General features: G+C 45.1%; 1 protein-coding gene across 7 annotated transcripts in view; it reads left to right on the top strand.

The window, feature by feature from the left end:
• Positions 1-27238, top strand: part of DENND2B (DENN domain containing 2B) — a 172114-nt gene that overhangs the window by 61067 nt on the left and 83809 nt on the right. For 3 of the 7 annotated variants that reach the window (XM_027578979.1, XM_027578978.1, XM_027578980.1), the window contains one exon: positions 8739-8827. The gene's annotated coding sequence lies outside the window, so the exon portion shown is untranslated. Of the gene's footprint in view, positions 1-8738; positions 8828-9322; positions 9645-27238 lie in introns of those variants that run through there. The other 4 variants (XM_027578981.2, XM_027578982.2, XM_027578983.2 and 1 more) reach the window with 3 other exon arrangements.

Below are 27238 nucleotides of genomic sequence, written 5' to 3'. Positions count from 1 at the left end.
TCAGAGGGTCAGAGGGAGAAGCAGACTCCCCGCTGAGCAGGGAGCCCGATGCGGGACTCGATCCCAGGACTCCAGGATCATGACCTGAGCCGAAGGCAGTCGCCCAACCAACTGAGCCACCCAGGCGCCCAAGATAAACACCGTTTTGAGAAAACTTTTTGGTTCAGTTTTATACACAACACACATGCCCTCTCATACATGTGCATACAACATTACTATATTACATATGTATTTTTTACTCTGGGTCTTGGTCAAAACATCCTTGAAATTTACCAGTCATACTTCGGAAGTTTTTTTCTTAGGATAACTTCCTAGAAGCGAGGATACGATACTGAGTCAAAGAATATGAACATTTTAATTGATTTAGCCAAGTTACTTTCTAAAAGCTATGGCCCATTTCCTATCTAATAATGCCATCTGTATTTTATTTAGTATAGGTTATTTTAATTTTAACACAGACATTTTTCTATGCATTATATATGTGATATATATTTTTTAACAAAATGGGATAATTTATTACTTTTCTCAAAGTAATATAAAATGAACACTTTCCTATTTTACTAAATATTCTTCTACAGCCACAATTCTCATTCTGGGGGCAGTTTTTCTTGGAGGTAGGGTGTGAGGAGTGACTGCTGTAGTTCCTCTCAAACTTGAGCCATTCTTACCCATTCCTATGATTTATACTGCATATACTTTTTTTAAAAAAAGATTTTATTTATTTATTTTGAGGGAGAGAGAGAAAGAGAGAGGGAGTGCATGAACAGGGGGAGGGGCAGAGGGAGAGGGAGAGAGAGATCTCGACCAGACCCCACGCTGAGTGCAGAGCCTAACATGGGGCTTGATCACATGACCTTGAGATCACGACCTGAGCCAAAATCGAGTCAAATGCTCAACCAACTGAGCCACCCAGGCACCCCTGTATATACTTTTATTTACTGATCTTTAAATTGGCTTTTTAAGAGCTTTTTATTTTTAAATATTTTAAACTTACAGAAAAGCAGCAGAGACAATACAAGTTCCCCTAATCTTACAGAACTATGGTACAACCAGAAGTTAGTGAATAGTGTAATGTCAATTATAGACTTAATTTGGATTTCATTAGTGTTTCCTATTCTAGGATCTAATCCAGACTCTCACATTACATTTATCTGTCGTGTCTTCTTAGTCTCCTCCAATCTGTGGCAGTTCCACGGTCTGTCCTTGTCTTTTATGACCTTGAGACTTTTGAGGGAGTACTAGTCAGGTATTTTATAGACTGTCCCTCAAATCAGGTTTGTTTGATTTTTTTTTTTTAAAGATTTTATTTATTTATTTGAGAGAGAGAGAATGAGAGATAGAGAGCATGAGAGGGAAGAGGGTCAGAGGGAGAAGCAGACTCCCTGCTGAGCAGGGAGCCTGATACGGGACTTGATCCCAGGACCCTGGGATCATGACCTGAGCCGAAGGCAGTTGCTTAACCAACTGAGCCACCCAGGCGCCCTGTTTGATATTTTCTCATAATTAGATGGAGGTGTGGATTTTTGGGAAGAATGCCACAGAAATGAAATGCCCTTCCCAGTGCATCATGTCAGGGTACATGATGTCAGTATGTCTTATTAATGGTAATGTTACCTTTGATCACTTGGTTGAGATAATGTCTGCTAGGTTTCTTCCTCATCATGTTTTTGTATTTATGCCTTTGTAATTAATAAACATTTTGGGAGAGATACTTTGAGACTGTGTAGGTTCCCTATTTCTCTTTAAATTTCTACCCACTAATTTTAGCAAAACAAAACTGAAAGCAAACAAAAAACATACACAGTTGACCTTTGAATGACACAGGTTTGAACTGTGCAGGTGCATTTATATATGGAGTTTTTGGATAAATACATTATAATGCTGTGGTTGTATTCTCTTTTCCTATGATTTTCTTGATAGCATTTTCTTTTCTCTAGCTTACTTTATTGTAAGAATGTGGCATATAATACATATAATGTACAAAATATGTGTTAATGACTTTATGGTATTGGTGAGACTTCCAGTCTGCGGTAGGCTCTTAGTAGTTAGTTTTTGGGAAGTCAAAAGTTATATGAAAACTTTCAACTGCATAGGGGGCCAGCACCCCTAACTCCAATGTTGTTTGTGGGTCAACTGTACCTTCTTTTGCATTGGTCTAATCAATGAGATCAGTGAAAATGGGGTTAATAGCTGGTTATGGTTTTTTCTTATGAACATTAAGATAAATATAAAGTATTTAACATTTTTAAGATGTTTGTCCATATACCACTTATAATCAGTCATCTTCTGTACACGTCATACCTTGGGAACCCTGGACCACTCTGAGGTGCTAAGCACCAAATGGTTTAGGTTTTGTGGTGATATTATTGATCCCTTATTAATTAGATTGATTAGTTGGTTAGTTGGTTTCATTAGTTCATAGATTAAAAACGTATTAATTGTGCTTGGTACAGAGTCCTAAACTAGAAATCAGAGTTAAGACATAGTTATTGCCCTAAAGAATATTATAGGCTTATAGGCTAGTAGGAGAATTAAGTTGAATAAGCCTTGTACACTAAAATACAAGGCAGTGAGCATGGCTAACAATGGAGTAGTAGACTGTTTCAATGAGTATAGGGACTATGAGTAGAGAATCCAGTCCAGGCAGGGAAAATCAGGGGAGATAACATGGAGGAGGTGACACAGTCTGGGCCCACATCTCCCACACCTTTGCCCAGATCTTATTCTGAGGGGTACTTTTTCATTCAGGCTCAAGGTATTTTTTTGGTTATATCATGGAAAAGCCATTTGAGCCCACATTCTTCTTATTCCCCCATCTCCTTTCCCCCCACTTTGTGCTCTACCTCCCCTATCATCAAGCTTCGGTCATGACAGGTTAAGGTCTTGATTGAGCTCAGAGTTCTAAGGCAAGTAAGCATGAGAAGCCCATTCTGGAAAGGTAAAATGGTGCTTTTAGAAGGGGTCTGGAATACTGGCTCCTCAGTCCGGTCTTTCCTGGCCCCAGACTGTGTTTATGTGGCCCAGTGTTAAAATGCTCAGACTTAACAAGGGACAGTAGTCAGTGGTCTGTGGATTTGAGAGATTCTAGGAAGCATTGTGACAGATACTCCAAGAGATTGGATCAAGCCACTGAGTATCTTGTGCCCTGAGGATCTGAATTTTGAGTTTCATATTGAGAGTTGTGAACTGAGTAGAGGTGAACTAGGGCTGGGAGGCCGACAGACCAAAGGAGAGTGCTCAACCCAGCATGAAGATGTCCAGGAGCTGCTTCGTCACAGGGCAGTGGGATCCAGGATAGTTACAGGCTGAATCCCACACTCTTTTAGTTCAGAGCCTTAGTGCTGGGTGGGAGGCAGGTGGGATTAGGTCAGGAGTAAGGACACCAGAGAATTTCCGCTCATAAAATGCCAGGACTTGAGCACAGCACGGCCCTTTCATCTGTGCAAGCAGAAGCAGAGTATGTGTAGGAGTGGCTGGTGTACCCGGAGGTCCTGCTGGATGTGGCTCCTGACAGGGTCAGGAGAAGGCTGGCGTTGCCATCTGGATGGAGACAGCTGTTTTTTTGATTCACAGGTGCTATAGAGCCCATGAGGAGACTGCTTGATTGGAAGTAGGCATATTATCTTCAGGAGAACTTAGATATTGCCAATTCCTCTGCTTTGTAAAAGCAGCTTTGTCTCAGACCGATGGCTAAGGAGTGAGTCCCTGGCAGAGGCTCAGTCTCCTTCCAAGGCACTTCCCAGGTCATTTCCAAATTTCCCCATCCTGTGTTTGGCATCTTTCTTCTCTTTTCAGCCTTCTTTAGGCAAGAAGCCTGAATCTCCCATCTTCTCCTCCAGAAGAGGCTGCCTTTTATGGGGCTGGTCTTCCATCTGGTCCCAGGCAGAGGACTCCAAAGCCCCAGGCCAGGGGCTCTGCTGAAAGTCTTGGAGGAGACTCTGGAGCCTCTGAAACAGGAAGTCTTCCTGAAATCAGTGGGACTAGGTGACTGGGACAGAACAGTTGGACTGGGCAACTGCAACAGGACATTCAAGTTGTAAGGACCCTTAGAGAACAGCTAGTTCCAACAGCCCAGCAGCCCTCTTGTTACGTGCAGGGCAAAGCGGAGGCCCCGAGCGGGGCAGGGACTTGCTCAAGATCTCACCACCCTGGCAACCAGGACCTGGGCTCCAGTCGGCCGACTCCTTCTCTACTCCTGCATTTCCTAAAGGGCTCTTGTGTAAACCTGCCTGCTCACACGGCAGCCAGAGCCCAGTGCAGAACCAGGCAGGACACATGCCAGATTCCCCCACTACGTGGGCAGAACTAGATGCCCCCTGTGCAGAGGTGGCTGGACTCCACAGTCTGGTGGCAACTGGGAGCTCAGCTCCCGGAGGCGGCTGAAGTTACACTGCATCTCTTAGGCCTTCTGAGATCCAACAGGAAATATCAAAACAACAGCTTACTTTTCTTGAATTCCTTTGATCCCAAAGTAAGGAGTGACTTTAAAAGATTTACTCTGCTCCTGTGTTTTTAGGTTTCTGTATAAGTCTTTGCACTCAGATTCGCTCATCTTATGGCAGGTACAGCTTCTGTTTTTGCTTTTTAAAGTCTTTTTCAAAGATTGATTTATCCCACACACATTAATAGATTGCCCACTGTGAATGAAATAATAATAAAGTTAGTAGACCTTATGGGGCTCATGACCGTATGAATACGAGTGACAGTGATAAAGTGCTATGAATACCACGATAAAGGCATCTTCAAACTGCTGTGGGATTGCAGAGCAGACAGATTCTGATAAGAGATCAAGAAATATTTCACAGGGGAGGTGATCACTGAGTTGGGCCTTGTAAGATTTTGCTTGTTGGGGAGGAGGAGGTCCTCCGATTAAGGTAACAGCATGAGCAGCGGGGAGGGAGTGGTGGGAGAGGAAGGGCACAGTTAAATTATAAAACATAAGATGACTTTTTAAAGGAAAAATATATTTTTCATAAGCACAGTGACCTGCACGTTGGAGGTAAGAGAAAAATGTTACTGTCCCTGAATGGAGCTGACCTGAGAGATCCTTCTCATCTATGGGAGTTGGGCCATTCCTGCACCCCGCTCGGTTTGGCAGTGACACTGGTGGAGGAGTGCCTGTGGTGGGTAACGGGAGAGGCCATAAAACCCTGGAGCGCGTCCCTAAAAGAGTGACCTTACGAGGAAATTTCTGGGAAACAAACCACAGGGAGACTTTACAGGAATTTTTGGTCGAGCCCACAGGCAAAGCACATGAGGAGAGGAGATGTAATTATAGTTTGTAAGTCTATGAAAAGAAACAATGAGTGGCATGAAATAGCTGTTCTAAGTTTCTTCTTCCTGCAGGACAAGATGAAATGGGTTCTTTGCACTCATTCAGCAGATACTTACTGAGTACTAGCTGGGAGCTGGGCCCTATCCTAGATGCAGGGGGTGTGGTGGCAAAACAGTCAAGGTTCCTGCTCCCAAGGAACTCATCAGGGAACATTGGTCTTAAGAAAAGGGAAATGTATTTTGGTTGGAGATTATGGTGAGTGCTATGAAGGATAAATCCTCATTTCGATTGGAGGATCGTGGAAGACTTCTCTGAGGAGGTGAGAGGCAAGTTGAGGCAAGGTAAGAGCCAGTTAGGCAGACTAGGGGCGGGGGTGGGGGTGGGGGTGTCCCAGGCCAAGGGGAATAGCTTGGGAAAAATCTGGCCCTTTGGGGGAATTAAAAGAAGGCCTGTGTAGCTAGCACACACAGGTGGAGGGCAGGAAGTGTGCTGAGAGGAGGCTGGAGAAGGATCAAGCAGGGCCTTCTAGGTCCTGGTAAGAATTCAGATTTTATCTCAAGTGCAGTGGGAAGCCATTGAAGTGCATCAAGCAGGAAATGACAGGATCGGATGTCCATCAGACAGCTGCGTGGAGAGTGGAGCTGGGAGGATAGGAGTGGGAGCTGGGGCCATCCAGGAGGGCTTTCAGTAAGCAAGGGAAGGGGCTGAGGTGGCAGTGGAGGGCAGAAAAATGGATAGACACATTTTGGAAATAGAATTATTTGGAATTGGCACATGGATTGGATATGGGGAGGGAGAGGCAGGAAGATGCAAGGGTGTCTCCTAGATTTCTGGCACAAGATTGTATGTGTGCCTTTCAACAGATCCTAGACCCCATAAGGCTGTAAAAGCCCTGTCATTTGGGAAAGGTCAAGTGGGTTGATCTGAATCCAGCCTTGCAGAGGCAGCGGAGGGGTGCAGCTGTCCTCTTGCCCTGCCTAGTTCAAAGAGCCTGTACCTGCAGCAGCACGGAAGCAGGGGTTCCGGTTCTTCCATCATGGGGCCCTTACTGTCTCCCTTCCCCCTGAGGACAAGGCTCTAAAGAATCTCTGTGAACTCCAGGGTGCCACTAGGGGGAGCATGGCCTGCATTTTGTGCCCAGTCTGGAGGGCTTTTTGAAGTCTGGATTACTTTAGAGACTAGATTTGTAGCTGCTTCAGTACTCAGCCCTGGCCCCGGCCCCTGGCCCCTCATAGTGCTTTGAAGAATGCCTGACATATGGTAGGTGCTCAGTAAATGTTAGTTGGTGCTAATATTGTAACTGTCAGTATTATCTTGTTGTAGAAGTGAATGGGCATCATCTCTTCTTTTTCAGTATGGCTACTGGGAAGTGGAATGTGCATTTTCAGGGTGAGGAGGAGAACAGAGGGATGCCTGTGGGGAATGGGAAGAGGGAGAAGTTTTGGGACCTGCTGGTGTTGCACTTGCCATTTCATCCTGTCTTCCTTTGCAGACGTGGGACACTAGGGCCTTTGAGGGATTCCTGAGGTGGTGTTTGGCTCAGGTTGGGCATCTGTAGTGGAAGATTGGTCCCTGCCCCCTTTGAAGCTCTGATGGCTTCACTACAGCAATAGGGCCCACCACCACTTAGAGTTTATACTGTCCCGTTAGTTCCTGTTGCGCTTTCTTCACACTTTTCCTACTTCGGCTCCTGACATGTAGTTACCTTTTTTTTTTTTTTTTTAAATGTTTACCTTTTATTTTATTTATTTTTTTAAAGATTTTATTTATTTATTCGAGAGAGAGAGAATGAGAGATAGAGAGCATGAGAGGGAAGAGGGTCAGAGGGAGAAGCAGACTCCCTGCTGAGCAGGGAGCCCGATGCGGGACTCGATCCCGGGACTCCAGGATCATGACCTGAGCCGAAGGCAGTCGCTTAACCAACTGAGCCACCCAGGTGCCCAATATTTACCTTTTAAACTCAAGTCAATTAAAAATCTTGTTTTGAGAATTTTGTGATATATCAGAGGTTAATAAAAACACAAGGATTCTGCAAGGAATCGCTGCATTAAAGATTCCATCAGGACCTCTCTGGCGCTGTTTTAGGAAGCAGCACTGAAAAATGTCTTCCTTGAGCCCCAGTGTCCTCCTCTGGGAGAGATACCCACTGCCCTGGCTTTTTGTTTGTTTGTATATGATAAAGAACAGCTGAGATGAATGAAGTTCTTAGCTCAATTCCCTAATTTAAGGAGAATGCTTTCCCAAACATCATCTCTTTTTATGCCCATCCCAGCCTATCAGTTGCCCACGGGGTAGGTTTCATAGGTGGAAGAGGCAGACACTTCCAGGGTCTTCTGACCCCTGCTCCACGGGTGCTTCTACAACTCCTCTGCTTAATACACACATGAGAGTTGAAAGGGTATATCTAGGTCTGTTATTTTCTGCTTCTGTGACCTGGGGCAAGGCATTTGACCTCCCTTTGAGATTTTCTTTAATCTGTTAAATTAGTATGATAATACCAGTCCTAACTTTTAGGTCAGTTGTGTTGAACAGATAAGCCAAGATTTATGAGGGTACTTGGGAAAAGTGTAAGGTAATTTATAGCTTTGGGGCAGGACTTTTCCCTCTAATCTGTGCACCATTACCTTCCACATCTCATAGATGCTATCATAGAGTCTTCAGGCCAACTGGATGGTAGTCAGGTCTCACACACGATGACTGAAAGATTTCTCTGGCTTCCCCTGGGAACTCAGCTTTGTATCTCAATACTGGCTATCAAAAAAAGTTGTTAGTACGGCGCCCAGGTGGCTCAGTCATTAAGCGTCTGCCTTCAGCTCAGGTCATGATCCTGGGGTCCAGGGATTGAGCCCCGCATCGGGCTCCCTGCTCAGTGGGGAGCCTGCTTCTCCCTCTGCCACTCCCCCTGCATGTGTTCCCTCTCTCGCTGTGTCTCTCTCTCTGTCAAATAAGTAAAATCTTAAAAAAAAAAGTTGTTAGTTCTTAGGATCAGATGGTAGTGTACTTTAGTGGAAAGTGCCCTGGACTGGAGGACAGTGGCCTAATCTCCTAGTTCTTCAACTGCCTAACTCAAGAGCTGTGTAACTGTGGACTAAAACATTGGCTCTCTCTGAGCCTTGGTTTTCCAGTCTATAAAATGGTAATAATATTGTCCAGTGTATTTCAAATGGTTTGAGGATCAGACAGAATAGTGCATATAAAAGAACGTCACAAAGCAGAAATGTACATGGGGGTTTGAATTGAGAGGGCCTGCCATGTCCCAGGCACCGTGCTAGCTCTTGGACCGGAGTGACAGTATTCTTGGCTGTCACAGCAGCTCACAGACAGCCGGGGCTTTAGCTGCAGGCCCTGAGCCGGGCAGAGCGATGAGGCTGTGTTTGTATCATGTCTGTTGCTTGGGCTGTGACTCTGGACTTGCCCAGGACTCTTACTGGTCCTGACCTAGTGTCTTTCCTCTCCATTGCAGGAAGATGAGAGACTGCTTGGGCACCAGCAATAGTACCATGAGTCCCTGCACTGGTTAAAGCGATCACCACAACCTGGGCAGGCAGCAAGGTAAGCAGAGAGGCCAGTCCAGGCGAGCTCCTGGGATGTGAATGCATTTCCGCCTCAAGTGCTGCCCGGAAAATCCCAAGTGCACAAACAAGTCAAGGCAATGCGTCTGGGTCCTCCTGCCGGCACTCTGGGACCCAGAGGAAGGGCTTGCTTCCCCTTCCAAGTGCTCCAGCTAGCTCCCTCCCCTCTGGCCAGGATTCCTCCAAGTTAAAAAAAATGAGACACTGGAGGGGAGGAAAACAAGTCCACTCACTGTCTTTCCCCTTCTCCCATCTGAGCTGTTGAAGCAAGTTCCCAGGAGCTGCCCAGAGCCCTTGTTTGACTAGAAGGGAGGTAGGAGGAGTGGAATGTGTGCAGAACCCGAGCTGATCAAAAGACAGTGCTGTTTCATGGAAGCCTCCCAGGAGAGCGGGGAGGGGGGGGGGGGGGGGGGGGGGGAGAACTGAGAGCGGGAGAGAAGGGGGGCGGAGGGGAGAGGAGAGAGGAGACAGAGGGAGAGGGGGAGAGAGGAGAGAGAGAGAGAGAGAGAGAGAGAGAGAGCGAGCAAGTGAGAGAGAGCGAGCAAGCGCGAGCACAGGAGCATGCTGGCTGGCGAGAACACGGTCTCCATGACAACTGGCCTGGCCGGCTAGAAGAGCTCTGCTCATTTGGCTGGAAGGAGCTCCACGAAAGGTCAGAGGAAGGAGCTGTGGGAAGCTCGCAGCAGGTATCGGAGCTTAAGCGAGTGGATTTTGGGGCCCTGGGCTCCCTTACAGACTGTGGTGTGAGCCAAACTCTGCCGAGAATGGAGTGGGCAGGAAAGCACCGGGACTTTCAGGTAAGGTCAGCTCCAGCTTGGATTGTTTTTTCTCCTTTCCTGGCCATAGTCTTGGGCTGTTTTCTGGGGGCAGGCAAATGTCTGTACTCTCTGCTCGGGGTTTGGGGCTCAGGAATGATGTCATGCTTCAACAGTTGGATTCTATTAGCTTAAGGAGGAGGGAAACAGCCAATTTTCTTGACTTTGCAAATCTAGCTGATCTCCCTCTTGCTGAACCTGAGGTGTTTAGACTTTCTGCAGAAATCATCATCTTTTATTTAGCACAAAGGCTTAGGATATTTTACAGAAAGAGTGTTTTCTATAGAAAAAGCGAGTTATCATCACTCTAGTATTGTGTTTGAGGTTCTTACATGGAAACTCCAGTGTCTTTTGAGTGGCTTGGTTTGTTCTAGTGAACACTGTCTGTTTTGTCTCTTGGTGCTGCTATGTCTGACCTGTAATGAAAAATAAAAAAGCCAGTTAACTCAGCTAGGGGCCTGTGGTGAGTTCCCAGTCTCTGGAGCAGTTCTTAGGACCGAGGGACCGTCTTAGGGATATCTGAGCTGGGACTCACACTCTCGGTCTCTTCCCAGGTAACTTGGAAAGAAGCATGCCGTTCTCCTGAGTTAATAAAGCCCATCACAGGCTTTCCTAAAAAGTATATGGGGTGGAGGCTGGCAGGTGTGTGTGTGTTTTGGGTTGGGGGGCCTGTGAAGAGGTTTCCTATACAGGTATCTCCAAGTGAGCTCTCAGTGATGGCCGCTAAGAGCTAGCTTGCTCGTGGAGACACGAGGTATTGTGGTTGTGCCAGATGGATACTTTGGGTTAATATTTTAACCCGGTCTCAGGGCATGCACTGTCCATGCTGCGCACTCCTCTTCTGTTTGTCCTATGCTTTGGTAAAACTTGTTCTGACCTAGAGGCCTGGTGTGTGGTGAGCTTAGTGTGGCCTAGCAGAGGAGACCCTTCCAGAAAGGCACTTTATAGGTGATGGGGTGGCTAGGTTATTAGTAATCTGATTTGGAGGATTCATGCAGCAGACACTCCCTGCAGTGGGGACCCATCAGGAGATGTACTTCCGCTTCAGGCATGTTGTATCTCAAACTTACTCCTGGGCCTCAGGGAACATTGTGGATGCCTTTGGTTTCTCTGTGGGATGAGGGAACAGCTGCTGTCCTGGCTCTTTGGTTTTTCTTCTTGAACTTTCTGAACAGAATGTCTTTTGTATTCTGGCAGACAATGAGGGGGCCTTCTGATTAACTTCGGGTCAGCTTGCCAATAAAAGCACTGACCATGTCCCCAGTTTGGGCTCCCTGAATGTGTACATGTATGCATCAGTATTATGGCCTAAGGGTCCACAAGGGTGAACTCTGTGGCCCTGGACCTCAGATGGCCCACTGTTAAAGTGATGCCTCCTTTTAGTATGCTCCAGTGATCCTCTGCTTGGTAGAAACCTCTGTTTTGTTGGGGGGATATGGCATTGCACTGTTGGTTGGGATTAAATTTGGGGGGTGTGAGGAAGAGGCAGTGCAAATCCAGAATCTCAGTTCTCCTCTGCTCAAGTGGCTGTGGTTGGGGCTCACCTCCCCCCTCCCTGATATGTGAAGAAGGCTAGCGATGATCATTCTTTTGATAAATCAGAATGAACACTGGATTTGGGTTTCGTAGGCTGGAGTTCATGGTCAGATTCTGCTACTTGCCATCAAGGTGGCTACCGGCAAGAACATTAACCTCTGTGACCTTCAGAGTTATTAGCTGTGAGATGGGAGATAATGATATAACTACTTCAACAGGTCTTTGGGGAAGAATTTTCATGAAAGTAATTCTAAGTAAGTCAAGTCCTATATAATGTAAGTTGTTGAAGGATGACCCCACTCTCTTCTGTATAGTCATTTTGCCCCTCTGTTCTGGTTTCCCAGTTTATAAAGTGCCCTTTTCTTTTGTGCATTTATAAATAAAAATGAGGAAAACCTTTAAAAAGTCCTTTAAGATATTAAAGAAAACAAATAGTGCTTTCTTTGGGTTGGGAAATAGAGTGATGTTCACTGTAGGCTTTGAGCCTCATAAATGATCCTTCAGAGATGAAGGAGACTTTCTTTCCCTTAGGTCACCTGAGTCCTGTGTTTAGTACAGAAGAGAGGGATTCCAGCAGACCCTTTGCTTTTCCAGTGTCCCACAGCTAGCTACCTGGCAGTTATGGTGTCATAAAGTTCACTAGCTGGAAGAGAGGCTTCTGGTTGTCAGGTTTGGTTCCCTCATTCCGCTGGGTTCTGCTGGGGAAACTGTTTTGAGTGGGCAGCATCTAACTGGCAGGAAGAGTTAGCTCTCTGAAAGGCTCCTTGGGGGCTGGGCAGCTTTCAGGAACCTGTGTGGCTACAGCTTAGAGGGAAACAAGAAAGAAAGAAAGAAATGAGGAAGTGGGAATTTCAAGGGCAGAGATTCTTGATATGCAGTGGGACTGTGCCAAGGAACAGAATAGCAAGGGGTGGGGAGACTCCAGGCAAGGACACCCGGATCTGATCTCAGGGAGTGTGTACGGTTCACGGCATGCTTGGTGGGAACACAGGAAGGTACCCGGCACCCCACCTGCAGCCCCAGCTTCTGTCGTAGGACAGGGAAGCTGCCTACCATGCCCTGGGCTCTGGAGGAAACCCCTGGGAAGACCCTAAGGAGGCAGATTTGTTGTTGAACAACAGAGCCACTTTCCCAGGCGAATCACAGCCCAGCAAGCGTCTAAGGCCTGATGGCAAATTTGTCCATAGCTTAGGTTGGGGCTGCAGCTGTTCCCCACTCCTCTCCAGTCCAGCTTCCCAGAGCTGAGTCACAGGTTGGATGGATCCCTCTGTGTTCTTTTTTTTTTTTTTTAAAGATTTTATTTATTTATTTGAGAGAGAGAATGCGAGAGAGAGAGAGAGCATGAGAGGGGAGAGGGTCAGAGGGAGAAGCAGACTCCCTGCCGAGCAGGGCCCGATGCGGGACTCGATCCGGGACTCCAGGATCATGACCTGAGCCGAAGGCAGTCGCCTAACCAACTGAGCCACCCAGGCGCCCTCCCTCTGTGTTCTTTAAGGATTAAAAAGTAACATTCCTGTTCTCACTCCCTCTCTTCCCCTTCCTCTACACCCCTTCCTGCACACTCTCCCACTGGGCACCCTCTCTCTAAAATTAGAATAATCAGTTATCCAAGGAAGTTGAAACTTTGAAATGCCTTGGAGGACAGGCCTTAGGGCATCCTGAATTCCGCTGTCTCTGCCTTGTCTGTGGAATGGAGGGCTTGGGTATAAAGTTTACAGGGGCGCCCCAGACTCCAGGTATCAATGGCCATACTGCTGGCCCGGGAGTAAGAGAGGCTGTGCTCCATTTCCTACCTAATCTGATTCTAAGAACTACTTTGGGGGGCACCACTGGGCACCTGAGGGTGGTGGGAGGGTCTGAGTCAGGGACTGCCAGAGCACCTCCCTGCAGGCAGGTTGGCGGGGGAGAGACTGAAGAACATGTCTTCCTGTTGCTTCTCTTGTCTCCTATGTGTCACTGTCCTGGAGTCTCCTGATTTCTAGTGTTGGGCCCAAGAGAGTTTGCTGAGGCAGCCAAGCACAGGGAACGCGTATCTGAGCCTGGAGGAGTACAGGCATCAGCCCTGCAGAGTGTTGGCTTGGCCTCCCTTCTGGTCCTCTACGTTAGCTTGGGAGAAGAGGGTATTTAGGGTGGGCAGGGGGAGGGGAAGGGGAAATCTGCCGGCAGATAATTGAGTTCTTTGAGTTAGAAGAACCATGGAAAGTGGAGAAGGGGCCAGGAGGGCATGAAAGAGGAAAAAAAAAATTACCGTCTGGCATAGTCTGCAGATTTCTCTGTAAAGCCTGAGGGAGAACTTGCAGTAGTAAGCGCCTTCTTCTGGGGGTGGGAGGGAGAGTCTGAGCATCTATTTTTTGCTGGGGAGGAGGCGCTGTGTGCATCTGTCTCAGTAGGTGGGTGTGGTGAAATACTAGGTGCATCTGGGGGAACTAGGGGAACATGCCACGGAGTATTGCCTGATAGAAACCTCCCGTAAGACCTAGAAAACTCTCCTATGTGTATGTGTGTTGAGGGGAGAGAAGGATGTTAAATGAGTCTAGACTACCTTATTGTAGGATTTCTCCAAAGATCCCTTCTCTTACTATTTTTGGCTCTAATATACTGTCAGAATTATCACAGTATTCTTCTCATCTAAAAATTGCCTGTGTGTTAGATTGTATTGTCTCTATAAAGGGTGAATTATATGCAATTAGAGTATGATACCTTCTTAACCAAAGCTGACCCGTTTCTAAGGGTTTGTCATGAAACTACCCATTTCTCAAAGATGCAGACTCTTCTTGTGCGTGACTTGTCACTGAAGGGCTTTGTAGGTGAGCTGGAGGTTGACTAATAGGAAGCAGCACAGCAAATGCAGGACTATTTGATCTTTGGGAAAATGAGATGAACAGAGGGTTATGGGAGACTAGGAGGAAACAGGAGAGAGGCTCTGGGCAAGGGGACTGGGGGCGGGGGAGGAAGGTAGTTCTGAGGAACAGCATGGGGGATAGAAGGCCGTACCTGGGCTGCTCTAGGAGGCCTTCACAATTTAGCAGAAGGTTGCCCTGCCCCCAGGGGGCCCAAGGGGACCGTGTTGTGTAGTTCCTAACAACCAGGAGGCTGGCATTGGGGTTGACACCCTGTTTGCTCCTGGGCTTGGAAGCATCTCTGGCGCCCATGTGCCCTCTTGGTCTGTCCACCCATTTTGTCAGTGAATATGGAGGGTCTGGGCCGAGAGCTGGGGAGGGTCTAAATAGTATCAAGTGTGAACTTGATGTTGTCATTAGGTATTTTTTTTTTTTTAAGATTTTATTTATTTATTCGAGAGAGAGAGAATGAGAGATAGAGAGCACAAGAGGGAAGAGGGTCAGAGGGAGAAGCAGACTCCTTGCTGAGCAGGGAGCCCGATGTGGGACTCGATCCCGGGACTCCAGGATCATGACCTGAGCCGAAGGCAGTCGCTTAACCAACTGAGCCACCAGGCGTCCCATGTCATTAGGTATTATATCATGGTTATTTCCTCCCCAAAGTGAGCCTGTCTCTGTGATTAAGAGAGAAGAAACATAGGCCTGCTGAAGTTAGGGTTTTGCAGGTAGGGTTAATGACCATCTCATGCTTCAGGCTGGGAAGAAGGCAGAACGTCTAATTCTTAGACTCTGATATAAAGCACTGTTTGAATGATGGAAGAGAGCCAACTAAAAAGGACTAGAGATAGGAGGGAGAGGGTTCTAGGTCTCTGTTGAAGCTTCTCTGAGAGTGTCAACAGATCAGGTGTGGGGGATAGGAAAAGAAAAAGGGGAAAATTGGAAAGAAAACTATATAGTCAGCTAGTTTTCAGCACTCTTCAGCCTTGTTCGAGGAAGTGAATTTTGGTGTGCTCACTTGTATCTTGGAACACAGGCTCCCTTATGCAGTTCTGACAACCGAGTTTTATAGATTGCTTTTAAATGAATCAACCTGTGTTTGTTCATCTATCATTGACTCTTGATCCTCAGTGCGTGTGTGGTGGAACGAACCATTTGTACTTATCGTGAGCATCGCGATGCCGTGAGGTGCAGTGGTGAAGAGCTGGTGCTCGTGGGTCTCACATGCCTAGGTTTAGAATCTGGCATTATAGTTACTAGCTATGTGACCTTGGGCAAATTGCTTAATCTCCCTGAGCCTCTGTTTTCTGTGAGGTATCTGTAAAATGGACATAATAACAGTACTTAGCTTGTGAGAGTTGTGCTGAGGATTGAATGAAATGATACATGGAAAGCTCTCAGCCCAGCCTGGCACCTAGCAAATGTGCAATGCTTTCCCTTATTATCATCATCAACTTAAAGCAGCATTTTGAAGAGTAATGCTGGCATCTCTTAATCAGGTTGGGATTACAACACAGGAAAGTCAAATCGGATTCTATTTATTTATTTAAGATTTTATTTCTTTATTTGAGAGAGAGAGAGCATGGGGGTGGGCAGCGGGGAGAGGGAGAAGCAGACTCCTCGCTGAGCAGGGAGTCCTATGCGGGGCTGGATCCCAGGACCCTGGGATCACGACCTGAGCCGAAGGCAGACACTTAACCAACTGAGCCAACCAGGCTCAGGCGTCCTGTTAAATTAATTTTTTAAAAGATCAATGGAAAAAGGACTTAGTGTCTTAGTGTCTGCATCTGTAAATTGGGAGTAATGTTACTCATCTCAAAGGTTTGTTGCAAGGGTTAAATGAATTTATATAAAGCACTTCGCTTAGTTGCTGGCACAGATATGCTCTTGGTTAACTGTTCGCTGCGATTGTTGTTCGAGATCTCTCCCTCCTGTGAGTTCCTCTGCCTCCATACAGCAGTATAAAGGGCCCTGGTCATGTAGTCAGCAGATCTGAGTGGTTAGTCTTGGCTCTATCAGTGACTTGTCAGGTGACCTTGGGGAAGTAACCTTGGCTTCTCTAGACTTTGGTTTCCTCTTGTAGAAAGTGGAAGGTTTAGACTGAGTGTTGTCATTGACATTCTGACTTGATTCTTAAGTGCATGTATCATATCTTTCCAACAGATTCCCCGAAGTTCTATAAAATTAAGTATAATATTTTATACATTTTATCTCCCCAAAGTGGCTAACATATATAGTTTATGCTTAAACAACATTTCAGTAGTTTTTTTAAAAAAATCCCTTCAGCTGGATTCTAGGAAGCGTTTGACTTGGTTCTTGTAACTTGGAGCTTGGGATCTTGTTCCCAGATGCACGGGTCTTGGTTGTAACAACTTGCAGAGTCTCCAGCCTTTGTTAAGTTAGAAAGTCTACCAGGTTAGTAAGAAAGGAGGTGGGTTTCACTTGGTGCCGCTGGGAAAATTTTGGTCGACAGATGTTTGGGGTACTTATTTGTTGTGCTGTATAGACTCAGATCAGCCCGGTGAATAAATACTGCTGTCACTGTTTCCTTCTCTCTGTGGAGAAAAATGGCAGTGTTTCCTGGCTGACCCTCTCTCTCCCTTAGAGTTTGAAGTGAGTCAGTGGTGCTCAACGACAAATTCATGTGTTAGGAGAAGAGCCGTCTGACGAAAGAGTGATGCTTAGAGCCTGGGCTCTGGGGTCAGACAGTTGGGGTTCACATTCTGGCTCTGCCACTTACTCCCTTTGAGATCTTGGGTAAATTGTGTAGCCTGTCCATGCCCCAGTTCCTTTTCTGTGAAACTATACTATTCCATAGTGTTATGGTAAGGCCTAAGTGTCACGTGCTTAGGATAGTACCTCGTATCTGGTGTTGAATGAAATGTGAGCAATGCCTGTTATATTTCTTATTCCCTTGTAAGCCAAGCAGAGTTTGTTTCCAAGTGGCTGGTCTGCCTGGTTTGTTCTGAGAAATTGGGGCAATATCCCCTTCCTTCCTGTCTTGGGCAGACATCTAGTATCAGCAGAGCAGTAATAAGCGTCCTGCAAACAGTGCATAGATTGTAGCTCTTGTACTTTGTTTTTGCAAAGACATGTATAAACCAGAAAGGGAATCTGAGCTGAAAGAGCGTGGAGGTTGAAAGGACCCTCTCTGATGAGTAACTTACATTATATGGCACTGGAGTTAGGGACATGGCAGAACCCAGGGTAAAAGAGCAAGATGGAAAGTGGGCTGAGGGAGAGTGTAAACTCAGAGATGGAGCTAGGTAATGAAGAGTGGTGAGTATTTCTGGGCAAGTGGTAGTAGCTACGACAGTAAGCCCTATGGAGAAGCTCCTGGCACATTATCTTCCCACGAGGCACATTGACTTCCCAGCCCCAGGTGAGACTTGCCCCCACAGTGATCACTCAGATCAATCTCAGAGGAGCGGTGGATTGAGATGAGGTGGTTCTAATCTGTTCCTACCCAGAATGAGTAGCATGAGTAGCTGGTGTATCTTATCTACAAGTGTAATTATAAAGAGATTTCCTTTTCCAATTGCAAGAAACAGGAACTTTTCCTGCTAAACTTAGCAGCATGTTTTAAGTCCCTCAAATCTCCTCTGAGTGCTACCAAAGCTCTCAGCTTTGTTGTTATCTCTTGTTGAAATATATCCTGGAAAGGTCATATCAACAGTGCCAATTTATGGGCCTGCTGAACCCAGGCAGCCCTAGGGCAGAATGGGGAGTTCCTGGGAGTAGGTGCTTCACAGATTTTCCTTTTGAGTCAGGCTGTTTATAGTTTAAGGTTCCTTTTGCTTCAGAAGACCACACTCTGCAGATTAGGCTCAAACATTTTATTTCTTCTGCAGTTTTACTTCTGTAGGCAGGAGCTCTGACTCTACAGTAGCTCCCTGTACGGTGCGGAGAAGCTCAGCCTTGATGGTCCTTATGGCTGCCAAAACCATGCCTGGCACTCCTTATTGGAGGTCGGTTTTCTTGGCACAAAGTTGTAACAGAATCTTTACCTATTTGTTGATTAGCGGTTTTTGACCTACTGTGTGTTCTGAAGGAGCGACTGAAAGAGGCAAAGACCACATGGTATAGAAGCCGCACATAGGTATTTACACTCACTCGTAAAGATCTGAGGAAAAGAAGATCAGACCCACGTGGGCATGTACAGTACTCTGTCACTTGGCAAAATGGATGCAAATAGGGAAAGGAAACTAAAGAACCTAACCGACCCCAGCAACCGTAAAGAAGTGTGGTCCTTGAGTATGCGGGAAAATACCTGGGACAGCTGAGGTGAACTTGGCAATGGCAGTGACCTTGGTTGGCAGTCTGTGACTTGACTAACTCAGCTGCTGTGTTTAGAGAATTGAGGCTTTGGAATCTAGGAAGGAAAGAGAGCACTGAAATTTTTTATTTTCTTTGCCTCCCTCTAACCCCCTGATTCACTCACCCGTCTGGGTTCAGACGCCCGCGGAAAGACTGCCAGCTAAATTGCTGTTTTTGAAGTGGTGTGGGTAGCACTGTCCTTTCTGGGTCTCCGTGTCTCTGGGTTGGTGTCCTCACTGCTGCCCAGGAGTGAGTTACTGCTCATTTGTGCTGGGAGAGCCGGCTGGGAGGAGTCTGGTGGTAAGAAGTGCAGTAGGTTGAACTCTGAGAAAGTGCCCGAAGGGAAGTGGCGGGGATCAGGTTAAAAAGAAAACAGTGAGGAACAACTGGGGATGTTTGTCTTATTTAAATCTCATCAAATAGAAATAGAAAAGCTTTTTAAAAAAGATTTTATTTATTTATTTGAGTGAGAGAGCAAGTGAGTCCAAGAGAGAGAGCGCACACAAGTGGGGAGAGGGCAGAGGCAGAGGGAGAAGCAGGCTGATGCGGGGCTCAATCCCAGGACCCCGGGATCATGACCTGAGCCAAAGGCAGACGCTTAACCAACTGAGCCACCCAGGCGCCCACCAGGTGGGTTTCAAAAGCAGTGCTATCCAGGCTTCTTTTTCCCTGAAGAATACCCAAGGTCAGATGTCTACATAGCTTGCTCAAACAAGTTGAGCCCTGGGAAACTGTAGAAACTAAAGGAGGATACCATAGAGTTATGTGTATTTACCACAATAAGAAAAAGTCAGCGGGGTTGGGGGTGGGAGCAAGCCATGGAGACTGTAACATCTGTGACATCATCCCAGCCCCTGAGAGCAGTTAATGTTTTGTCACCAGGGGAGTTGGATGACTGTTTGTGTTCCCCAAGAGTTTATTTCTCCTCAGCCTTAAAAATGGTTAAGTAATTAATCGAAGTATAGTTAACATACAGTATTATATTAGTTTCAGGTGTACAACATAGTGATTCGACAACTCTGTACATTGCTCAGTGCTCCCCAGGACGTTAGTCCCCGTCTGTTACCATACAACATTATTAAATATTAGTGATTATATTCCTCATGCTGAACTTTTTATCTCTGTGATGTATATATTTTGTAACTGGAAATTTGTGTCTCTTCATCCCCTTTATCTATTTCACCCATACTCCCACTTGACCCCCCTCTGGCAACGATCAGTTTGTTCTCTGTAGTTAAGACTTTGTTTCTTGTTGTTGTTGTATGTTTGTTTGTGTTTTGTTTTGAATATTCCATGTCTAAGTGAAATTGTATGTTATTTGTCTTTCTCTGACTTATTTCACATAGCATTATACCCTGTAGGTCTATTCAAGCTGTCCCAGATGCCAAGGTCTCATTCTTCTTTATGGCTGAGTAATATTCCGGTGTGTGTGTGTGTACCATGTCTTTATCCAATCATCTATTTTTTTAATTTTTATTTATCTTTTTTAAAAAGATTTTATTTATTTATTTGAGAGAGAGAGAGAGAGCACGAGTGGTAGGTGGGGAGAGGGAGAAGCAGACTCTCCACTGAGCAGGGAGCCTCACGTGGGGGCTCCATCAGATCATGACCTGAGCCGAAGGCAGATGCTTAATCGACTGAGCCACCCAGGTGCCCCTATCCATTCATCTGTTGTTGGACACTTTCATATCTTGGCTGTTGTAAATCAGTACAACCACTGTGGAAAACAGTATGGAGGTTCCTCAAAAAATTAAAAATAGAAATACCATATGATCCAGTAATTCCACTACTGGGCATTTACCCAAAGGATACAAAAACAGTAATTTGGAAAAGGTATTCGCACCCCTATGGTTTATAGAGGTGTTATTTACAATAGCCTTTCTCTTTTTACTTTACATTCTTTCCCTCAGATCCTACCGGCTGCTACCACGTAGAGAAGCAGGGTGTGGGGGTGTGTGTGAAACTCTGCATCTCTTTTTAGAAACTTTTTATTCATTCATTCATTCATTCAATACATAATCATTGAGTACCCATTCTGGTCTAGGCACTGTTCTATATACGGGGGATGTGGAGATAACGAAGACAGCAAAGTCCGTGTGTCATGGAACTTAAAGTATTTGGGGGTAGCAGTCAGTAAACAAGTAAACAAATCAATAAATGAGATAAAGATAGTGATAGGAGCTATGAAAGAAGTCGTGGTGATATAAAAGAGGGAGAGTAATAGGAACTTGAAAGCTATTAAAAGAAAAGTTAGAGAAAGTGTTTCTGAGAATGTGACATTTGACATTTGAGCTGCAAGTTCAAGCACAAGAAGCAGCTGTGAATGTGCACGTTTGGGGAACGTACATTTCTGGAGGAGGGAACAGTAGGGGCAAAGCCCCTGAGGTAGGAAAGAGCTTGGCATGTTGAAAGAACATGAAGAAGTCATCATTGTTAGAATATAAGGAGCCACTGGTTATAAGGGTGTAAGATGTTGGTGGAGGCTAGGCCAGGTACAGCCTTTTGGCCGTGGGAAGGAGTCTGGAGAACCAATGTGGTGGGGGCATATATTCTAGGCCTGCGGCACAACTAGGGATAAGATGTCAAAATGTGAGAGGGATGATTGCCTAAGAGGAACACTGAATTTGATTGAGAAGAATCAAGAAAAAGAATATGGGGAAATAGAGGGGATCAGGAGTGGGGATAGGCATAGCTGATTAGCTAAAAGAAGTGGAGTAAGTATGATTCAGTTCTGCGTAATTCTTGGGATCAAGCAATATATGTTTTAAAAATTGCCGTAGAGGGGCGCCTGGGTGGCTCAGTCGTTAAGTGTCTGCCTTCGGCTCAGGTCATGATGGGGTCCTGGGTTCGAGCCCCGCATCGGGCTCCCTGCTCGGCGGAGGCCTGCTTCTCCCTCTCCCACTCCCCCTGCTTGTGTTCCCTCTCTCGCTGTGTCTCTCTCTGTCAAATAAATAAAATCTTTGAAAAAAAAATTGCTGTAGATTTTAGGTTTGTGGTGTATCAATAGAGAATGCTTTCTGTATTCCTGGCATTGTATTAGACCAGGCATTTCCACTTGCATCATTTGAGTAAATTCTCACAATAACCTTTGAGTGAATTTGTTGATGCTCCCATGTCTACAGATGAGGAACTCAGAGTGGCTAACTTGCTTAAAATCCACATCCAAGTCTGTATGATTCCAAAGCATGTGCCCCTTTTATACCTCCACTCTGACTGGTACACCAAATGTACCTCCCCTTAATTATCTAAAACATTTCATGTGCATTTCCCCCCTGAATTATGTATTGTTTAGTCATGTTCTTTCTTCTATCCATTGGAAACTAGGATACATTTTGGATGTTTGTGGATTTGAATGAGTTCTTTTCAGCTTTCCTGAAAGGAGTACCTGGTTAAATATGAAGAATGCCAGTCCGAATAAAAAACCAGGGAGGGTGGGGGTAGGTGGCAAGACTTGGAAACAGATAATCTGAATCCCATCTCTTTGGGTAGGAAGAGTGCTGGTCTTACTCATGAACAATACTCCACGAGTAGTCAGATGTCTTAGATTACGATTCTGATTTATAGTAAGAAGATAGAATTTGTTTTTGGAAAATTTAATTTTCAATAAACTAGCATTTGTAAATGAACTATGCTAATTTATAGGTCTCCTTTAGAGTCTCAAAGTTTATTGGAAATGTTTGAGGAAAGGAATTTATCAGGCCACAACTTTCACTTGCTGGAAATTGAACATTGAATAGTTTCTATTGGTGGCTACTTCTTTTTTGAGGGATTGATCCTGTTTGGATTCCATAAATCAAGGGTCAGGATTCTGAAACGAAAATGTGTGGCTGTTTATAAACTCTCATTCCTCGGTGTTCATGAGATCTCTGTTGAGCCTTGTCAGCCAGCTTAGAATAGTTTGTGAAGGGCAGAGCAGCATAAGATTGAATTTCATTTTAGCATAGATTCTTGACACAGAGAGGGATTTTCTTTTGTAATGGGATTCTGCTTTCCTGTCTCCCCTGTCCCTGTCTGTTTTAGTAACTACTTTGCTTCTGAAGGAAAAGATATGTGGTTAGGAAAGATTCCTTTAGACAGACCATGAGCAGGTCCCTACCATGAATGGGGACATACAGATGAATTAGAGGTATGGCTGAGAAGATTGCTTCGGCCAGATCTTAAAGGGCTTGACCCCTCCAGGCACTGGGGAGTCCTTCTTTTGAAAATAGGAAAGGAACACAATTGGATTTGGTTGGTAGAAAAGAAACCTGTGAGACCACGTGGAAGATAGAATGGGGGGGAGTGGGGAGAAAACTTCTGTTACCTGGTGTAGCTAGTGGGGGAGTATTCCAGTCTCTCACAGTTCATTTAAGGCAGAGTATGAGGGAACTCTGGAGGGTCTGAACTCCAGGTTTCAGGTTTTCAGACTTGAGCGGGCCCCAATTCATCTGAGAGCTAGTTTCCAATTCAGTAGGTCTGAAGTGGGGCCTGAGAATGTGCATTTTTAACACGTTTCTAAGTGCTGCTGGTGGTTGGGAACCACTGTGTAAGAGGCTCAGCCACTGAGATTCAGATGAGGGTGTGAGGGTCAGATGTAATCCATATGCCTTCTTTCGGTGACCTAGAATTTCATGTCTATACTTTAGAATCTCTCGGGTGGCTTACCACCATAATGTCAACAAAGCCTGGTAAAGGCTTGCGCCCTCGGTTGCAGTGACTCTTCTCACAGTATCCGTATCACTTCGGGTTAGGTTTCCAGCTGAGTGCTTGTCTCCAAACAGCTGTTTGACTTCTTGGAAAATGCCCATCCTGGGCACTTGGTTCTATTAGGATAGATGACATTTATGTCAGGATAAGCTCCCACCTGCCCTTTAGCACACCCCCTGGTTGGCAGGACTGTTTCAGGGACTGCAGGCAGGCTGAGCACCGGGTGTTGTCCTGTTGATTAACCAGGTTTACACAGGACATGCCTGGGAGATTATCTCTTTAGCCCAGGAGTTGAATTTCCAGGGCAAAGTCCACAGTTGGCAGTTGATAAGGCTGAGAACAACTGGAAGAGAGGATTTCACTTGGCTTTCACTTATCCAGGCCTCAGTGCCTCTTCCCAGAGAGGTCAGGTGTTCTACTTGTCTGCTGCCCAAGCAGGTATCTTTGGGGTGCTTCTCCCAGAGCAGTGTGGCTCCAGGCACTGCCCCCTTGCTATTTAGTTCAGGACCCATGGCTTCCGGTGAGATGCTTGCATGAATAAACATAAGCTGCCCTCTCTTCCTTGGCGTTCTTTCTTCTTGAAACACTGTCTGTGCTTGCTTCTCTCCTTGGGGGCGGCTCTCCCGGGGCTCCCCTTTTCTTTGCTTCACTCATTAGTTCAGCACAGTTGTAGAATTCTGTTTCAGTGTGGGAAGAGATATGAAAGGTTACCTGACCTAGCACTGCCCAACCTTTTTCATAGCCCTGCACACACAGGAAATTATCATTTTGGTAAGCAATTGGGGATAATAGGAGGAGGCTCCTGGTAATGCTGAGCCCCAATGCTGCCCTGCGGCTTGAAGGAGTCGCTCTGTCTGCACAGCTGTAACCCATTCTTGGCATTGTGGTTGGGAACTCTGGTCCCATCCCAAGTGCGTCAGAGTTTAGAGGTGAGAAAACAGAGCACCCAGAGAGGTGGCAGAGCGAGGACAGGGATGCAGGTCATTGCACTTTGGATTCAGGGCCTTTCTGTAAGCATTTCGCAAGAACTGTAGTGTGTTGCAATTTCAGATTAGTAAGCATCGCATGAAACTGTCTCAGGCTAATTTTTGTTTAAGATTTTTTTCTTTTTTAATAACAAAAGTAATACATTTGTTCTATAAACTTTTACACAATAGGAAAATATATGTTGGAATATGAGGCTCTCCTATAAACCAATGCCCCAGGAGTATAATCATTGTTAACAGTTGGGTAACAGTGGATTTTTCCCCCCTACAATACATTTATATAAACATTTATTTTATTTTTACAAAAAAAAGGAGTATAGTCTAATCGAAGCTGGAAAACAAAAAGTGTTGGCAAGGATGTGGAAAAATTAGGACCCCTCACACACTGCTGGTGGGAATGTAAATGGTACAGCTGTTGGAGAGCCAAATTCAAAAGCTAAAACTTACCGTATGACCCAGCAATTCCACTTCTAGGTAAAAAACCCCCAAAATTGAAAACAGGGACTCAGATACTTATATGCTAATATTCGTAGCGTTATTCACAGTAGCCAAAAGGTGGAAAGAACCCAAGTGTTCACCCACCGATGAATGAATAAACAAAATGCAGTATATCCACACAATGGACTATTATTCAGCCATAAAAAGGGATGAAGTTCTGATATCTGCTACAATGTGGATGAACCTCGAAAACATTGTGCCAAGTGAAACACACCAGATACAGAAGGACAGGATACTGGACGATTCTGCTTTATCTGCAGCATCTGTAATTGGCGATTCAGAGAGACAATATAAACTAGAGGTTCCCCAAGAGTCTGGGGAGAGGGGAGAATGGGGAGCCATTGCATAATGATGGTTACAGAGTTTCTGTTGGGGTGATGAAAAAGTGTCAGAAATAGGTAGTGGTGATGACTGCACAGCATTGTGAATGTAATTAATGGCACTGAATTGTAAACTCAAAAATGCGTAAAATGGCGGACTTATATATATTTTGCCATAATAACAAAATGAAAAAAAAAAGATTACACTCTCCTGAAAATGTTTTCACTTGGTCATTTACCTCGGCTATTGTTCCTTGTCAGTGCATTACTTTTTAACAGCATCGCTGGGTTTCTCCAGGTGGATGTCGCATACTTTATTTACCCCAGCCCCTACTGATGGACATTCGGGTTGTTTCCAGTTTCTCCTGTCCTGAACAGGGCTGGGCCACAGTAGCCAGCCGTCTACAGCTGTCTTTGCCCGAGCATTGTAGTACTTGTACTACCTTTGGCAAAATTCCTAGAAGGGAAGATTTGCTGATCAAAGGTATACTCCTTTAAAATATTAGTTTGCTGATCAAAGGTATACTCATTTAAAATATTAGTAAACTTTGCCAAACTTCTCTTCCCAGAGAAGTTGCATCAATGTAATTCTCGTCAACAGTATGTAAAGGTTTCTCCCGCACCCTTGCCAACAGGGCTGTTACAAATCTTTGCCAAACTGATAGGTGAAAAGGATTTCTTACTGTTACTTTATTTAGGATTTCTTTCTTTTTTTTAGGATTTTATTTTTTTAGTTTTATTTTTTTTAAAGATTTTATTTATTTATTTTGAGAGAGAGAATGAGAGAGAGAGAGCATGGGAGGGGGGAGGGTCAGAGGGAGAAGCAGACTCACCGCTGAGCAGGGAGCCCGATGCGGGACTCGATCCCGGGACTCCAGGATCATGACCTGAGCCGAAGGCAGTCGCTTAACCAACTGAGCCACCCAGGATTTTATTAATTCATTTGACAGAGAGAGAGAGAGAGAGAGAGAGAGAGAGAGAGCACAAGCAGGGGGAGTGGCAGAGGGAGAGGGAGAAGCAGATGTGGGGCTCAATCCTGGGACCCAGAGACCATGACTTGAGCCAAAGGCAGACGCTTAACCGACTAGTTAAGACTCTTAACCACCCAGGCGCCCCAGGATTTCTTATTAGTGAATTGAACACCTTTTACGCTCACTGGCAGTTCTGCTTATTCTTTTGTGAATTTTTGTTTCAAATACTTTGTTTGCTTTTCTGTTTGGTCATTATTTTTTCTTATAGATTTAGTAAGAGCTTTTACATACGTGTTACATTAGTGTAAGTTGCTGATCTTTTTTCCCCCAATCTATTTTTAATTTTTGACTTTTTTTTTCGCTAATTATTTGCCTTTCACATGTTAAATTTTTCTTTAGGCAAATGTATGATATTTTCCTTGAGGGCTTGTTTTTTCTCCCCTTAATGACTTTTGAATTGAATATTGTGTCATACTTGGAAGAATTTTCTTCACTCATCAGAATTATACAACTCATTGATTTTTTCTAGTGTTTTTATTGTTCCAATTAAGCTGTAATTAAGTTTGTACTAAGGATTGAGGTAGGAATTAAATTTTATTGATAATAAACCTAAAAATAACATTTCTCCTATTAAATCAGCTCTTTATATAAAATTTGTAAATGTCTGTTTACTTCAGTGTTTTTTGTGAGTGAGGCTACCCATATTTAATTTTTTGCAATATAAGGGTCTTTAGTGAGAGAGGCAGATCAAGATCAAGGAATTGTGCCCAGGTCTTATGATTGCGAGTCGTGGTTTTTGTTTGTTTTCTATTATCCTTACGCAATGTAGCCGGATTCCTTTTCTTGAGGTTTGGGGATAATTGCATCACTCCCCTTCTGAAGAACTTTACAGTGAATCCTCTGTGCAATTATATTTGACACATTAGACCTAGGTAGTGTGACATGAAAACTTCGCTCTTACATTATACCTGGTGAAATGAGCTCAGCCTGGCTGAGGTGGGAGCAGAGAGGCAAATGCATGTTTGGTGCTGAGGAGGCTCAAGGGCCAAAGTCTGAAGGGTTGTTATGACAAGACCCAGGAAAGATGTGACTCTGGGCAAGGGGAGCAGCAGGAAGAAGTGTGAAGAAAGTTGGCTGCTTAGAAGATTAAGGAAGATTTTTGAACTGGAGAGAAGGAAGAGGAATAATTATTTATGTCGCGATTACTAAACTAGTAGGTCCCACCTAATGGTATTTTAAAAGTCACCTTTCAGGGCTGGGTCAGCCAAGGGTTGCTGCTCCTAAGGGTTGTGAACCCAGAAGAGAAAGCCTTATTCAACGCCAAAGGAAGTAAAATCCTGCAACCAGAGAAGTTAGGGTTTGAAAGACCCAGGAGAGCAGCATTGACCTGGCATCATTTCTGTTCTTGTCAGCCAGGAGCTTAGG

The sequence above is a fragment of the Zalophus californianus genome, chromosome 11, assembly GCF_009762305.2.
Source record: "Zalophus californianus isolate mZalCal1 chromosome 11, mZalCal1.pri.v2, whole genome shotgun sequence".
Lineage (NCBI taxonomy): Eukaryota > Metazoa > Chordata > Mammalia > Carnivora > Otariidae > Zalophus > Zalophus californianus.
Note: the sequence above shows the minus strand (reverse complement) of the source record. Positions and strands in the feature narration are given on the sequence as shown.